Here is a 16,817-nt window from a genome sequence, read left to right as displayed (position 1 = left end):
ACTAAATTCACTGTAACCTTAATAAGAGACAAAAAGGTAACAAGAACAAACAACATCAACAGATAACCACATACAGAGAGGAACGAACAAGGCAAGGCAGAAGGGTGTAGCAAAGATGCAGCAGAAGAAGCAACAGATTATGGAATCTTGTCGTCCGGATTGGAGAAGAGGAAGACTCTGGGAGGGCACGATGTCCTCCTTTCCTCAGAGGAGAAGGACCCTTCACGGTAAGTGTCCAAGGGCCCGTTCTCGCTCTGAGGCGGAGGACATCGTGAGTGCTCCCAAAGCAGTTGTCTATCCTCTGGGTGGAACGGAGTCTTCGTCTTCCACTACGTGTTGAAGCACTCTACGTCCAAATGCTGCATCGGCTGAAGCATATGTATGTAAGCGGTAATGCTTGATGAATGTGGTAGCAGACGACCAAGCAGCTGCCTTGCAAATATCTACAATGGATGCGTTCCTTCTCAAAGCCGCGCTGGTAGCTGCACTTCTGGTCGAGTGTGCCGTAATACCTAATGGAATGTCCAGTTTCTGAACCTTGTAGGCTTCTCTAATGCACGTCTTAATGCTATAAGCAATGGCCGAGGAAGACATGCGATGTCCCGCTCTAGGTTGTGATATGTTGATAAAGAGAGAATCCGTCTGTCGAATACTTTCTGTCCTGATTATGTACGTTTTCAGGGCCCTCCTTATGTCCAGGTTGTGCCATTCACATTCTCTGGAATGTACTGGCCTCGGGCAAAACGATGGTAAATCTATCTCCTGTGACATGTGAAAAGTGGAATACGCTTTGGGCAAGAACGCAGGATCGGTCCTCAACACTACTTTCTCCTTACGAAAGATGCACAAGTCCTGTCTTATGGAAAGGGCACTCATTTCAGAAATGCGTCTTGCAGAGGTAATTGCCACCAGGAAAATGGTTTTGAGTCTCAACCACCTCAGGTGAATATCCTTAATCGGTTCGAACGGGGGCTTTGACAAGGCCGAAAGAACCACGTTCAGGCGCTGGGTTGGAAACCGATGCACCACCGGCGGGTTCAGCAAGGTGGCTCCTCGCAAGAATCGCTTAATGTGAGGATGAGACGCCAGAGGTACTCCGTTGACCTCTGTGACGATCAAACTAATTGCCACAATCTGTTTCCTCAGAGTCGAAGGCCTCAGACGCCTGTCCAGGCCCTCTTGTAGAAATCCAAGGACCATTTGAAGGGATGGTTCGAGTGGTTCCACCTTCTTCCGCTTGCACCACCTGATAAAGGCCTTCCAGGACGAGTTGTAGATCCTGATAGTGGACCCTTTTCTGGAGGCCATGAGGGTATTTATGATTTCTGGAGAGAAACCCTGATGTTGGAAACGGTCCCGCTCAATCTCCATCCTGTCAAGGACCATCACTCTGGCCGTGGGTGCCAGATAGGGCCCTGTTGTAGTAAGTCCGGATGAGCTGGCAGTCTGAGTGGTGGTGTCAACGACATCAGACAGAGTGTTGAAAACCACGGTCTTCGTGGCCACCAGGGAGCGATCAGAATGTCCACCCTCTGCTCCCTTATCTTCCGCAATACCTTGGGGATTGTTGGAAGTGGAGGAAAGGCATATAGAAGACCCTTCGGCCACGTCGATGTCAGTGCGTCTGTGCCTTCCGCTCGAGGATGAAAAAACCGAGAGAAGAACCTCGGGACCTGATTGTTGCGATGAGAGGCAAAGAGGTCCACCGTCGGTGTTCCGAAATGCGATGTCACCATCAGAAACACTTCCCTTTTGAGAGTCCATTCTCTCGGATGAAGAAGTTCCCTGCTCAGCCAGTCCGTGTGGATGTTGTGAATTCCTCTGATATGTTCCGCCTGGATAGAACTGAGGTTGGCTTCCGCCCAGAGGATAATCCTGTGAGCTTCTCGTTGAAGACGTGAGGATCTGGTGCCCCCCTGTTTGTTTATGTACATCTTCGCCACTACGTTGTCCGTGCGTATCAGGCCATGACTGGCCTGGATCTGGTTTCTGAAGTGTGAGAGGGCTAGGTAAATAGCTCTCAACTCTAGTATGTTGATGGGAAGTTCTCGCTCTTTGTCTGACCATTCGCCCTGGGCTGGACTGCCCTCTAGAGTGGCCCCCCAGCCGAGCAGCCTGGCATCTGTAAATATCTGGATGAGATGTGGAGGAAGAAAACTCCTGCCCTGTCCTAGGTTGACATCGTCCAGCCACCACTTCAGGCTTTCTTTGACAGCTCTTGGGATCTGTAGTTTGGTCTTTGCTTTCTGGGCAATCTGAAGTTGGAATGGTCGCAACAGTGTCTGGAGTGGCCTGGTGTGAAAACGTCCCCAGTAAATGGCCTCTGAGTCCGCTACTAGGAGTCCCATGAGCCTTGCTAATTCCATCAATGGGGACGACTGCTGACCAATCACTGTTGAGATCAGTTGTTTGGTCTTGATCCTCTTTTCCTTGGGAAGAAGGACGTAGCCTTTTTGTGTGTCTAGAATCATGCCCAAACGCTCCAATCTCTGCGATGGCTGGAGAGAGCATTTGGATAGGTTTATCAGGAACCTGTGCTTCTCCAAGAACTGGATCGCCGTCCTGGTGTCTTCGATGGAGGTATCCCTGGAGGCGGATCTTATTAGGATGTCGTCTAAGTAGGGGTGTAGGTGGAGACCCCTTTCCCTGAGTCTGATGATCGGTACTACCAGAAGCTTGGTAAATACCCGTGGTGCCATCGCCAAACCGAAAGGCATTGCCCGGAATTGAAGATGAATGTCCTTTACGCAAAATCTCAAAAACTTGCGATGCACAGGTGCAATGGGGACATGTAAATACGCCTCCGTCAGATCTATGGAGGTGAGATACTCCCCTTGCTGTAGGGCCTCTGTGATGGAACGAAGAGACTCCATCCTGAAGCGTCTCACTCGAATGAACTTGTTGACATACTTTAAGTCCAGTATAGACCTCCAGTCCCCGTTCTTCTTGGCGACTGTGAAGAAGATTGTCCTCTCTCGGATAGGGGAACGGGCTCGACTGCCCCAATATCTATGAGGTGTTGGATCGCCTAAATGGTGATGGCTTGTCTGTGTGGGTCTTTCTTGAGTGGGAAAGCTACAAAACGTTCTGGTGGAAAGGTTTCGAATTCTATAGAGTATCCACTGTAGACTACTTTTGATGCCCAGGCATCTGCCTTGGATTCCATCCATGTCTGACAAAAGTGAAGCAGTCTTCCCCCCACCGGAATGTCCCGCGAGTCAGGGCTTCTGTCCTTTGTCCTCCGGGTCTTGCCTGGTTCCTCTGTGACCCTGTTGTCTGGTGAACTTGGAATGGAAGGCACCCCTCCTAGGTTAAGTCCTGGAATTGGACCATCCACGTTTGGGTTCCTGGCGACTCTTTTGCAAAGTATGATGAGATCTAAATGGTTGATAGCCAAAGGATCGTCTATCAGGTCTCTTCAGAGATTTGCGGAGTGCCTTCTTTTTGTCTTTGGTCTCTACCAAAATCTTTTCCAACTGGTCACCAAAGAGCTTACCTCCCTGAAAAGGATAGGACATCAATATAATCTTTGCCTGTAGGTCAGCCGGCCAGGCTCTGAGCCATAGGAGACGTCTCGCCGTCACTGTCACCGCCATTGCCCTGGAGGAGGAGAAGGAATCCAGTGTTGCATCAGCAGTAAACGTACAGGCTTTCAGAACTCTGTTGGCTCCCTCCAACAGTCTCTTGTTGTTTTCTGGAAGTACCAATGCCCTGGATACCATCAACGCTATTGCTGATGCCTTGATAGAGATGGCCATGGCTTCATGCGCTCTCTTGAGAACCGCTTCACCCTTTTTATCCAGGCCATCCTTGATCATGCCTTGTCCGTCCTCAGAGAGGAGGCCCTGGGACTGGAGGGCTGCCACCGGAGCATCAATGATGGGGACCAGCAATAGCTTGTTGGCAAAGTTTGGTAAGACATACAATTTCTTAATAGCATTAGGGACTTGTTTGCCTGCTGCAGGCAGGGCCCATTCAGCTTTCAGTTGTCGCTCAAAGAACTCAGGGAACGGGAACACCCTAGTCCTGTTCTCTGCCCTGGGGAAAAACTCCCTGTTTCCCTTAGGTCTTGTTTTATGTCCTTCAGATTTGGCTTCCTCCTCCTCCCCCATTTCTGTCTCTTTCAAGTCCAAGGCTGAAAGAGTTTTGGTCAGCAAGTATTGATAATCCTCTGACTGAAAAAGTCCATGGGATTGTTCCAGATTGGGTTCTATATCCTGATCATCTTCAGACAGAAAATCCCCCTCCTCAGAATCCTCACTAGGTGAGGGATCCTCCTGCATCCATTCTGAGGCTCTACAGGTTGTCTTGCCCTGAACTTGCTTTTTTGCTGCCTTAGTGGGCCATGGAAGAGGGGAAGGACTATCATTTCCCTGCTGACTAAGGGCCCACAGTTCCTGTCTGAGGGAACTCCTAATGGCTGCCAACATCTCTGGGGAAATAAAGTTAGAGGAGGCACTTACACAATCTTCAGGAGTGCATCTGTCGAGGCCCTGCATCAAGTTTTCTTGTTCGTGCTGCGTTTCTCCCGCCGGGAGGTTGGCAAGCACGTCTTTGCGTTTTGGCAGGAAATTGCTTGCCGCAGCGTTTCCCGCCGAAATTGGGCCTCGCGCAACCGCATTGCTTGTAGACATCTTTTTTCGATCCGCGGCTGTCTCCGGCACCTTCTTTTGAAGACGGGGCCGTTTCTTTGTGGGCTGAATCGTGTTGTCTTTCACTCCTTCACCGGGGGTCCGATCAAGCCTTGGAGGCGAGTCGGAGCCGGCAGAGCATGCCTCTGACTCCGGAAGGACGGCTCTCTGAAGGCAGCTCGCAGCCTGATCCATGAAGGATTCTTCGGAGTCCGATGACTCCCTTGATGCCATCGATTGTTTTGAGATTAGAGTAAAGGAGTAAGAAGAGGGAAATAGAAAGAGAAAAAATAGGTAGAAGGTAGCAAAGCTATCCTGAAGAGTACTGCTCTCCCCTGAGGCAGGAAAAGAACTGAAGAGGAGAGGGTGGTCCCACCGCAGAGGAAGAGGAAGAAAAAATTCTATTTCCTGCCTCCCCGATTGGACAGTGGGAATCACCCACGATGTCCTCCGCCTCAGAGGGAAAAAATGGGGTTACAATAAAACTGTGTGAAGCCTGAGAGAAGATCTCTGTGTGTCTATGAAAAGAAATTTTAAGAACCAATAACACTCTTTGAAACCATGAAGCTTAAGAAATAATATGAAACTGAGACGCTTCTTATAAAAATAAGTATTTTGGGGTTTTTTTATATCCCAGAGTATCTGTCATTCCTATATCCCATTCCTATCCTCAGAGCCACATAGAACCACGAAGGAGCCTGATGCTTGGGCATGTTACTAAAAGGGAAATTTTAAAAAAAAATCTTGGAATGTAATATTCCTGGTGACAGCAATCTACCCAGAGGGTGTAAGAGAAAGATTAAAGGCAAAATCTACCCAAGAGAAAAAATCAACCACTACAGAAAGAATCAACCACTACAACCACTGCCTTCAGAATCAACCACTACAGTCCTTAGCGGACTCCCTACCTAGCCCAGAATACCTCCTATCCCTTCTTCCAAAACTCAACTGTCCTTCTTGTCAGTTGGCTGTTGACAGTTTAACCATCCAGGATTTTTTTTCTTCACTTCAAGGTTCCATTCGCCTTTTGAATCCTATTGGCCTGCTCTGACCAGGGAGAACAGAAGGCAGAACCTTCTCCTGTCTGCCACCACAGTTCCTCACCACACAAACTGGTCGGGCCTGGCAGCCCGCCCGCCACAGCAATCGGGCCGGCTGGCGCACGCGCCTGTGATGACGTCACATGTCAGGCTGGTGTGCGTGCACGTGCGCCAAAAACCCGGCACCACTCCTGGGCCCGACTACACAACTTGGACATAGTTTTCTTGAGTAGAGGCTGCCACAGAAAGGGAAGGAGGGAAAGCTGAAGATCAGGGAGCAGATAAACTTAGGTTGGCTTGTGGGTGGGAAGAAGTGAAGGAAGCAGGAAAAGAGTAGAGGCTACAGAGGCTTTCAAGGAAAGCAAAGAATAGTTGGGGAGGGGGAAATGAGACGCCACTCACAAGTCCTTGCGTGTCCTCTGCCACTGTGTATATATAATACATACACACTTAGTATTATTTAGAGGTAAGTGTTCAGTTCTTTAAACATGATATATTAGAATTTTATGAACTGCTCATTTTATTTTATTTTGCAAGACCTCTTCTGTCTAGGTCTGCCACAAGAATTCCAGTCTGCTTGCCCTATTTTACAATCATTGAACAAAGTGATGTCATCATCCAAGAAACAAGCAAGCTTTGCAGTTAACACAGCTGTAGGTGAAATGATTCACAGGGCGGTATCTACACTGAGCTGCCATGTATCCAGGTCACCAGCAGAAGGTTTACTGTCATCACCGTCAAGATAAGAGACAAAAGAAAATAAGACACAGAAGTTTAACATTCAGGAAGCGAGGACAGGTGGTATCTTTTCATCAGGGCTCCAGGTAATCCTCCCTCTCCACAAGCAAAGATGGTCTGGTCTGTCCAACCTGCAAGCAAGCCTTGACCTCTGTTACCAGAGGTCAGGGAATTCTATATAAACCTCTCTGGCCTTCTGGTCCAAAGAAGCTTCCTTGGCTGATCTCCCTGAATTGTCTCCCTTTGACTAGAACCCACAAACTGTACCCCCAATCAACGAAAGAGCCACTGTGCCAACACAATACTTGTTGCCACCACTTCTACGATTCAGCTGAACCATTTGACCCTCTAATTGCCAACGGTCCCAGAAGACCATAGAGGTTTGTTCAGAGAGAGAGAAGCCACAGAGATTTAGATGAAGCATCTGGGCTCAACCAATGGCAGCATTCAGTTTAGTACCAGAAGTTCAAGCTACGTGCCATTTTGGGCCTTTTCTTAGATCGGACTTAACTATATGGAAAAATGGCTTGCACCCATTCAGACCTCACAACATACTGTGCGTAGGAGCATTAATCATGATATCACAGCAAGGATGTGCTAGTTTTTATATTTCCTGGAGGAGCGTTTTAAAAACACACACACACACACCTGCGATCTGAAATGATAATAGTTCACTCTATAGCCTCAGGATTGTGCCTCCCCATTTTTGTGAAAAGGGCAGCCTGACGTCCCTCGAGTCAGCAGTCCAAGACTTCCTCTGGACACAAGTCCTACCACATGTGACCAGAGACAACCCAACCTAAGGCATAACAACATAACAAAGCAATCTCTTGCCAAGCACAGAACAAGGGAACTTGAAGTGGCTGTTGTGGGTTTTCCGGGCTGTATTGCCGTGGTCCAAGACCACGGCAATACAGCCCGGAAAACCCACAACAGCCATCGTTCTCCGGCCATGAAAGCCTTCGACAATACATCGAACTTGAAGTGGTTTAACAACCCAGATGACACCAAAGGGCCAAGAAAGTTCTCAGGGCACTTTCAAAGGACATAATCATCCAGCCCTCATTTCCACTATTGCTTTTCCAGTAACAATATAGTGGTGTCGTAGGCACTACTTCACCACAACTGCTAAACTGCTTACACAACTGCAGTGTTAACCTAAGCTACAAGTAAGGGGGAAAGGCTCTTAATTGTTATGGGGTTCTTGATTAGCAACTACATAAACAGCCAGCCACTGGATAAACTTTCTGGACATTCTGAAATAATGCAAGGAGAACATTCTAGAAAAATTGGAAATTGGGAGGAGGGGATGAAATATATGCAATATTTTCTTTCTTCTCAAGCTTATACTTACTGTACTATTTTAAGAGCATAAAATGCATAATTTATAACAGCATATATAATTATATTATTTGGCATACTTATGGAATTTAGAAGTAGAAAACACCATGGGGAGCAATCCTAAACATGTATACTCATAAGTTCCATTTCATTCAATGGAGCTTACTCCCAGGAAAGGGTTCTTAGGACGGAAGCCTTAGTTTTCTATCATCAAAATGGTGAACATAACCAGTTCTTGAGAGAAAGCTACAAAAAGTTGAACTTTGTGGTACCTCCACACATGTATCTTACTTTTGTCATCTGATGGGTAAGAAAAAATAAAAGTCAAAAATAGGAAACAACAGAAAGTGTATCACTTAAACAAAAACAGTCTCATACAATCACAAGAGGACCAGCAGTATATTAAGGTATCAAGAAATGTTGTAACACTGAAAACACTGTCTTCAATAAAATATTATCTCACACCTTACAGCATTTTAACTACAAACAAAAATATTTACATTTAAATTATTTATTTTTAAGATTTTTATACTGCCTCTCCCTCAAACAAGGCTTGAAGTGCTTTACAACATTGACAGTGCAATCCTATGGAGAGTGATACCAGTCCAAGTCCATTGGCTTCAATGGGCTTAGACTGGAGTAACTCACCACAGGATTGCATTGTAAATGAAATAAATCTTTGAGAATATGCTGTAAACACCTACAGTATACAAGAACCATTATTCTCTAGTGCTACAGATGTTCTTACATAAAAAACTTCATACTACACATTTTGAGCAAGACCTTGTCTTAAAAAGAATTTCACTTATTCCAAAAAGAGTAAACATGTCACAGGAATTTTTTTCAAACCTTCCCAAAAAACTTCATATAATCATGATTTATCGTACCCCTCATAGTGGGGAGTTGCAGCTGAAGTTTTTACGGCACGCACCGGTTTGTGGGTGGGTGGGGCTAAAGATAACCCAGTGACACGTGTAAGAGTGGCCGTCAGAAACAGTGACTGTTCTCTTATTGGTTTCCCCTCAAATTCCCACAATTTTAATAATTCCTCTGTATCCCACAATTTTAATCATTCCTCTGGATCACACAATGGCCAACCAGCCAGATACCCCGCACCGACAGAGTATGAAGAAAACAGCCCTCTTCCATTGACTGTCATCTTGGATCCAGAGGTATGCGACCTCTGAAGATGGGGGTTCCATTTAGCTACTGTTAGAGGAAGGTAGCTGGACCCCTTCTTGCAAAGCAGGAAGCAATGATCGGTGGACAAGGAACCACCAGTAGCAATCAGCCACTGCTTGTCTTGATCTTCCTGGGGAGGCTTCTGGGATGCACCCCAGAACACATCAATGCTCTTAGTTATTTAAGAAATACGTTTACCACGTCTCCCAAAAAGCACCATTCAGGTGAAGAGCAGAAGCAGAGAGCTGTCTTCCAAAAATGTTTGTCGAGCGTTATTAATTCTGTCAGAGAGAAACCTCTGATACAGGCTTCCTCCAAACACTGCCTGAAAACCACCTGCACAGGCTAATTCCAGTCCTCTAAAACCTCAACACATGCAGCAAGAGAAATTTCTCATCCTATAAAGCAGGGTATCTTGACACTGACGGTAGAGTATGCCAGCCATAAGGCACCCCACCCCAACTACCTATACATTCTGAAAATGGGCCAAATATTTGTACGTTTCTCCCTCAAAAAGAGGGGCATGTAGTATACCTTAAATCGATCAAGCTATTCCTTCACCATTCAGAAAGTTGAAATGTGGGATACAACCAGTTGAAGATAATATGTCTCAAAAGGAGAGGCAAATATTTCTTCCTCCGTTTGGGGAACATGAAGGGCACTCCCAAACTACTGAGCTGCAAAACAGAACACTCCCTAGCCTTGGCTTTGTGGAAAGGACCACTTCCAGAAGCATGTGTGAACATGTGTGCAGAGATTACTTGCATTTATACATGGTTCCACTGTAAAGCTCCCCCTGCCCACAACACTTCGACTTGACCTGTGGCTCTTTATCTTTCAAAGCTTGACTTTAAAATAAGGGTGCAAAACCTCAATTCCCACAGGAATCAATGAACAAAGGAGAGAGCCCAGAAACCAATACGGCATTCCCCAAAGCTACAACAGTAACTGCACCTGCTAGAAGCTAACTCTAGCTCCTAAATCAGGACACCGTCATGAAACTGGAGCGCCTCCCCAGCACTCTTCTCCTTCCGCCCTCTGCCAAAAAAGACATATGCAGCAGCACCACCCTGAAGGATTAAGCTCTTGACTGATCAAAAACGCAACAAAACAATCCGTATCTTGAGGAATAACCAGCCCCGTTTTGTGTTGGGCTGAAGGCAGTTAAACGCAGAGCTCCAAATGTGGCATCAGGTGACCACCTTGGAGCATCACAGGCAGAGGAAACTTCCAAGATTTTCAGCGGCCTCAGGGCTGATCCAGGCTTTCCAGACTAGGCAGCTTTGGTAACAAAAACCTAAATTCAAAGCTAGCAAAATGCATACCGAGTTACACGATACCCACGCCCAAATTAAAGGGTCAGGCTTACTAAAGCAAGCTTAATATTCTTATTTGACCTCTCCCGCCCCCCATGCCAGTGGTAATTTCAACACACAAGAAATGGCAAACAGAGAACGACTATTTTTTTATAGCAGAAGAATGCATTTCCACATGCATCAAGCCTCCCCCACCCACCCACCCCTTGGTTTCACACATCTCAAGGCAACCCACCAGCCCCCCCTCCCCACTCCACTCTCTGGGTTAAGAACCATTTCCCAAACTACCACAAAAGCTGTCATTTCTAAACAGCTGGCCCAAACCTCCAGCGCTATCATACCAACAACGAGGCTCAAAACACTGATTTCCGCACACTCCTCTTTGCATGTGCAACACCCAAAGACGTTTGGAAAAACCTGCCCTCCTGCCCAGAAAGGCCGTCTTCTGCACAGGACCTGGGCCTTTGGTGCCGAAGCCCAGCGCGACGCGCAGGCGGCGTTCGGACGGAGGCTCGGGCTGCGGCGCCGCTCGCCCGAGAAGCCGCCTTACAGCTTCGGCCGGCGGCAGCCGCGCACGCACCGGAGCGCCGGGCCTGCTCCCGCTCCATCAAAACAATGGCAGCCCAGCCCGGACCGCCGGGGCGAAGCCGCGCTCCGCCTGGGGCGACGGAGCAGCGCTGCGGGCGACGCAACGGGGAACAAAACGCACCAAGGGCGGGGCGGGGCGGCCTCTGCTCGGAGCCCCCCAAGCCCCCCGCCCGGGGCGCGCGCTCTGGAGGGGGCCCGCCGCGGCTCCCCCCCCCCCGAGCGCAGCCTCCGCCCTCAATTCTGCAAAGCTCCGAAGAGGCATTGCGGGGCCGCGGGGTGGGGAGGGGGGGTGGGGAGGGGGAGAAGGCCGGGAGGGGGGGGCGCAGGCCAACCGCCGCCCTTCCGCCCCCCCCCGCCGCCTTGCGGGCCCCCCGCCCCCCCCCCCGCCCGAGGCTTTCACGCCCCCTCGCCCGGGTGCATTCGCTCCTCGACGCCGACCGGGGGGCGGCCCCAGAGGCGCCCGGCGGCTCCTCGCCCCGGCAGGCTCCATCTTAGGGCTGCGGCGGCCGGGCCGCCCGCCCCGGCGCGCCCCATACCCACCTGTGGTGGTCGCGGAGAGCCGGAGGCGCCTGCGGGGGGCGGTGGCCGGGGGCCCCGGGGCCGCGGCGGGCAGGATGGCTGCGGATTGAGGGCCGAGGCGGCGGCGCGGCTGCGGGCTTCGGGGCTGCCTCTCCGCGTCGTCTCTTGCTGCTGCCGCCGCTGCCTCCGCCTCCCGTCTCCTCGGAAAGGCCTGTCAGTCCCCGGCCTAGAGTGAGCCGCTCTCCCGCAGCGGCCGGGCTTGCCAGAGGGGACAGCGGCGCCTGCCGGGCCCGCCGAGGAGAGCAGCCGGGGAGCCAGGAGGCGGGGAAGAAACTGCATGGTGTTTTATTTATTGGGTTTCTAAACCGGCCTCCCCTTGGCCGCGCTCGGGGTGGTGTACCGCATTCAAATACATTCTAGCATCTCAGTTAAGTTTACATAATTCAGGTATAAATATAAATAACTCAACCGAAATAGCAAGAGTCCAGTGGCACCTCTAAGACTAACAAAATTAGTTGGGGGGGTCGGAGCTTTCCTGATCCACAGCTCATTTCTTCAGAAGAAGTGAAGCTGTGAAGAAGTGAGCTGTGGCTGCCGAAAGCTCATACCCTACCACAAATTTTGTTAGTTTTACAGGCTCTACTGGACTCTTGCTCTTTTCTACTGCTAGACAGACTTACATGGCTACCCATCTTGATCTTCAGATATCTGAAGAAGTGAGCTGTGGCTCACAAAAGCTTCTACCACAAATTGTGTTCATCTTATAAGTGCTACTGAACTCTCGTTCTTTTTCCACTGCTAAAGACAGACTAACATGGCTACCCATCTTGATCTATCAACCAAAGTAGAACCATTGAAACAGTGCAATGATAGCATTGCAGTTTGTTTTTTTTAAAAGCCATATTGAGTCCAGAGACATAGGCTGTAGGAGCCCACTCTAGGCGGCAGTCTGGGGCAGAGAAGAGGGGAGTGCAGCTGCCCAGGCAAAGGGTTGGGGTGGGAGCAAGGAAGGGGAGAAGCCCCTGGAAAGGGCCGGGGGAAGAGGAAAGCAAGCTGAAACAGGAGGGCAGCGAGGCTGGGAAGGAGCTTTCCAGGTTCAGAGCTTATTCCAAGCAGGAGTTTCCTGGTTAAGGAATCCTTGGGAAGACCATTAACTGATTTTGAATTTTTATTAAAATATTTCATTAGAAGTAGAAAAGAGCAAGAGTCCAGTAGCGCCTATAAGACTAACAAAATTTGTGGCAGGGTAGGAGCTTTCGTGAGCCACAGCTCACTTCTTCAGATACAGCTAGAAAGGACAGATGGACTCACTTTCTAGCTGTATCTGAAGAAGTGAGCTGTGGCTCACGAAAGCTCCTACCCTACCACAAATTTTATAACGCTACTGGACTCTTGCCCTTTTCTACCACTACAGATAAACTAACATGGCTACCTATCTTGATCTAGTTCAACAGAAGTACTACTGGACTAACACTGAAATAATAACTGAGCTTATAAACCACTAGGGATGTGCGTTTCGGCATTCAGAATGCCGAAAGAATGCCGAAACAAAAGTGTTTCGGCTTCTTTCGGGGAATGCCGAAACGTTTCGGGGAATGCCGAAACGTTTCAGGTAGCCGAAAGAAAAAAGCCGAAACGTTTCGGGATTCTTTCGGCTTTCTTTCGGCTTTTCTATGGGAAAATGCCTCCGTCTTCCAGGACGCCTGGAGGAGGCATTTTCCCACAGAATAAGCCCAAAATTGGTGGGGACCTTCCTCTAACCCTTCTCTAACAACCACCCAAGTTTCAGACAGATTGGACTTTGGGGGGCCATGTTATGGCCCCCCAAAGCAGGTCCCCCCATCCTCCCATAAGAAAGCGAAGGAGCAGCATATTGTTAGCATGCTGCTGCTGATCTTTCTTCATTATTTCCTATGGGGAAAAAATGAAGAGGCAGGCTTCCTTTGCCAGGGGTGGCATTTTGCATGCAAAATGCCCCCAGCCCTCAGGGGCCCTTCTCCCACCCCTCCTCCCACCCCCCACCAAGGCTCAGCCTGCTCCCACTTGGGGGGGGCCATTTCATGGCCTCCCCAAGTAGGTGCTCTAATCTCTACCACTGACATCTGGGGGAGGCTTGTGTTGCCAGGGGTGGCATTTTGCATGCAAAATGCCCCCCAACCCTCTGGGGCCCTTCTCCCACCCCTCCCCCCACCCCCCACCAAGGCTCAGCCTGCTCCCACTTGGGGGGGCATTTCATGGCCTCCCCAAGTAGGTGCTCTGCTCTCATCTCTACCACTGACAGCTGGGGGAGGCTTGTGTTGCCAGGGGTGGCATTTTGCATGCAAAATGCCCCCCAGCCCTCTGGGGCCCTTCTCCCACCCTTCCTCCCACCCCCCACCAAGGCTCAGACTGCTCCCACTTGGGGGGGCCATTTCATGGCTTCCCCAAGTAGGTCCTCTCAGCCCCTAAAGTCCACCCCTTACAGCCCCACACAAACCCAATTCCCCCCCAGCTGCCACACACAGACCCAAATCCCCACATTAGCCCCTCACAGACCCAAATCCACCCCCACCTGCCCCACACCCATAACCCCAGGAACAGGCTGGCAAAGGCCAGCCCTCTCCCTTTGTTCCCTATGCTGGGAACTTCTAAACTCTCTTTCCCTGGGCAATTCTGCACAGCCCAGGGGTGCCACAATGGTGGGCACACTTCTGAGTGCCAGCTGGTCCCTGTGAAAGAGCACCTGAACCACAGACACCCTCCCTCAAATTCCCCCACCACCTACAGAGATGGCTGGCCAGCCAGCCCCATTGTTCCCTATGATGGGAACCAACTGCACAACAAAGAATAAAACAAGAACAACACAAAATAAAGTTTTAAAAAAATTATATTCTCCCTTCCAAAGTACAAGTAGGCAAAGCATTATGACACATTACACCAGCAGTCCCCCACACAGAAAAATTAAAACAAAACTCACTTAACATCAGAGAATCACAAAGCATGATTCCTGTCAAAAACACTTTATTTCTTGAACAGCTTTAGGTTACACAGCAGGGGGGGACACCAAAGGGCATGGCAGCACTATCTTACACAAAAATAACACAACTCACTTAACATCAGAGAATCACAAAAACACAATTCCTGGCAAAAACACTTTATTTCTTGAACAGCTTTAGGTTACACAGCAGGGGGGGACACCAAAGGGCATGGCAGCACTATCTTACACAAAAATAACACAACTCACTTAACATCAGAGAATCACAAAAACACAATTCCTGGCAAAAACACTTTATTTCTTGAACAGCTTTAGGTTACACAGTAGGAGGGCACAACAGGGCATGATAGCAATGTACTACAAAAAATAATACAACCCACTTCACCGTTTTTGACAGCAGTTGTGTTTGTGTGATTCTCTGATGTGAAGTGAGTTGTGTTATTTTTGTGTAGTACACTGCTTTCCTGCTCTGTGGTGCCTTCCTACTGTGTAACCTAAAGCAGTTACAGAAATAAAGTGCTTTTGACAGCAATTTTTTGGGGTGATTCTTTAATGTGAAGTGAGTTGTGTTATTTTTGTGTAAGATACTGCTTCCATGCCCTTTGGTGTTAAGTGAGTTTTGTTTTAATTTTTCTGTGTGGGGGACTGCTGGTGTAATGTGTCATAATGCTTTGCCTACTTGTACTTTGGAAGGGAGAATATAATTTTTTTAAAACTTTATTTTGTGTTGTTCTTGTTTTATTCTTTGTTGTGCAGTTGGTTCCCATCATAGGGAACAATGGGGCTGGCTGGCCAGCCATCTCTGTAGGTGGTGGGGGAATTTGAGGGAGGGTGTCTGTGGTTCAGGTGCTCTTTCACAGGGACCAGCTGGCACTCAGAAGTGTGCCCACCATTGTGGCACCCCTGGGCTGTGCAGAATTGCCCAGGGAAAGAGAGTTTAGAAGTTCCCAGCATAGGGAACAAAGGGAGAGGGCTGGCCTTTGCCAGCCTGTTCCTGGGGTTATGGGTGTGGGGCAGGTGGGGGTGGATTTGGGTCTGTGAGGGGCTAATGTGGGGATTTGGGTCTGTGTGTGGCAGCTGGGGGGGAATTGGGTTTGTGTGGGGCTGTAAGGGGTGGACTTTAGGGGCTGAGAGGACCTACTTGGGGAAGCCATGAAATGGCCCCCCCAAGTGGGAGCAGTCTGAGCCTTGGTGGGGGGTGGGAGGAAGGGTGGGAGAAGGGCCCCAGAGGGCTGGGGGGCATTTTGCATGCAAAATGCCACCCCTGGCAACACAAGCCTCCCCCAGCTGTCAGTGGTAGAGATGAGAGCAGAGCACCTACTTGGGGAGGCCATGAAATGCCCCCCCAAGTGGGAGCAGGCTGAGCCTTGGTGGGGGGTGGGGGGAGGGGTGGGAGAAGGGCCCCAGAGGGTTGGGGGGCATTTTGCATGCAAAATGCCACCCCTGGCAACACAAGCCTCCCCCAGCTGTCAGTGGTAGAGATTAGAGCACCTACTTGGGGAGGCCATGAAATGGCCCCCCCAAGTGGGAGCAGGCTGAGCCTTGGTGGGGGGTGGGAGGAGGGGTGGGAGAAGGGCCCCTGAGGGCTGGGGGGCATTTTGCATGCAAAATGCCACCCCTGGCAAAGGAAGCCTGCCTCTTCATTTTTTCCCCATAGGAAATAATGAAGAAAGATCAGCAGCAGCATGCTAACAATATGCTGCTCCTTCGCTTTCTTATGGGAGGATGGGGGGACCTGCTTTGGGGGGCCATAACATGGCCCCCCAAAGTCCAATCTGTCTGAAACTTGGGTGGTTGTTAGAGAAGGGTTAGAGGAAGGTCCCCACCAATTTTGGGCTTATTCTGTGGGAAAATGCCTCCTCCAGGCGTCCTGGAAGACGGAGGCATTTTCCCATAGAAAAAAGCCGAAAGAATGCCGAAATAATGCCGAAAGAATCCCGAAAGCTGAAAGCCGAAAGAGATTCTTGTTTCGGCTTTCGGCTTTAACGATAGAGAATCTTCTTTCGGCTTTCTACTTTCGGCTATAGCCGAAAATTTTTGGCTTGCACACCCCTATAAACCACTCTTCTAGACAGGTTAGTGCCTCACCCAGACAAGTGAACAGCTGTCTTTAGAATTTAAAAGTCTGAACCAATATCAAAAATTCTGGGCTTTGGGGTATAGAATAGAAGGAAAAGATTGGGTGGTAATATGGACCTCAAATAGCTACGCTTCAAAGATTTTTTATATTCGTTATCAGAGTTTTAAATTATATTCAAGACGATATTATACTCCTACTAGACTGACTAGGATAAGACCTTCCCATTCCAAATATTGGTGAAAAAATTGTGGCAAAGCTGCTGATCTATTGCACTGTTGGTGGTCTTGCAAAATCATTAATAATTATTGGAAAGATATATTTAGAGAAATTAAACAGATTACTAAACAAGACTTGCCTTTTCTTCCTGAAGTGGCACTCTTGGATGTTTGGCCTTCTTCTACTTGTACA

At 49.1% G+C, this 16,817-nt stretch overlaps 1 protein-coding gene across 9 annotated transcripts in view; it reads right to left on the bottom strand.

Moving 5' to 3' along the window:
- PRRC2B (proline rich coiled-coil 2B) overlaps positions 1 to 11,542 on the bottom strand; it is a 105,295-nt gene extending 93,753 nt beyond the window's left edge. For all 9 annotated transcript variants that reach the window (XM_054998163.1, XM_054998167.1, XM_054998164.1 and 6 more), the window contains exon 1: positions 11,377 to 11,542. The gene's annotated coding sequence lies outside the window, so the exon portion shown is untranslated. The remainder of the gene's footprint in view (positions 1 to 11,376) is intronic.
- Between the last annotated feature and the right edge of the window lie 5,275 nt (positions 11,543 to 16,817).

Source organism: Eublepharis macularius, chromosome 14, assembly GCF_028583425.1.
Source record: "Eublepharis macularius isolate TG4126 chromosome 14, MPM_Emac_v1.0, whole genome shotgun sequence".
Classification (NCBI taxonomy): Eukaryota; Metazoa; Chordata; class Lepidosauria; order Squamata; family Eublepharidae; genus Eublepharis; species Eublepharis macularius.
Note: the sequence above shows the minus strand (reverse complement) of the source record. Positions and strands in the feature narration are given on the sequence as shown.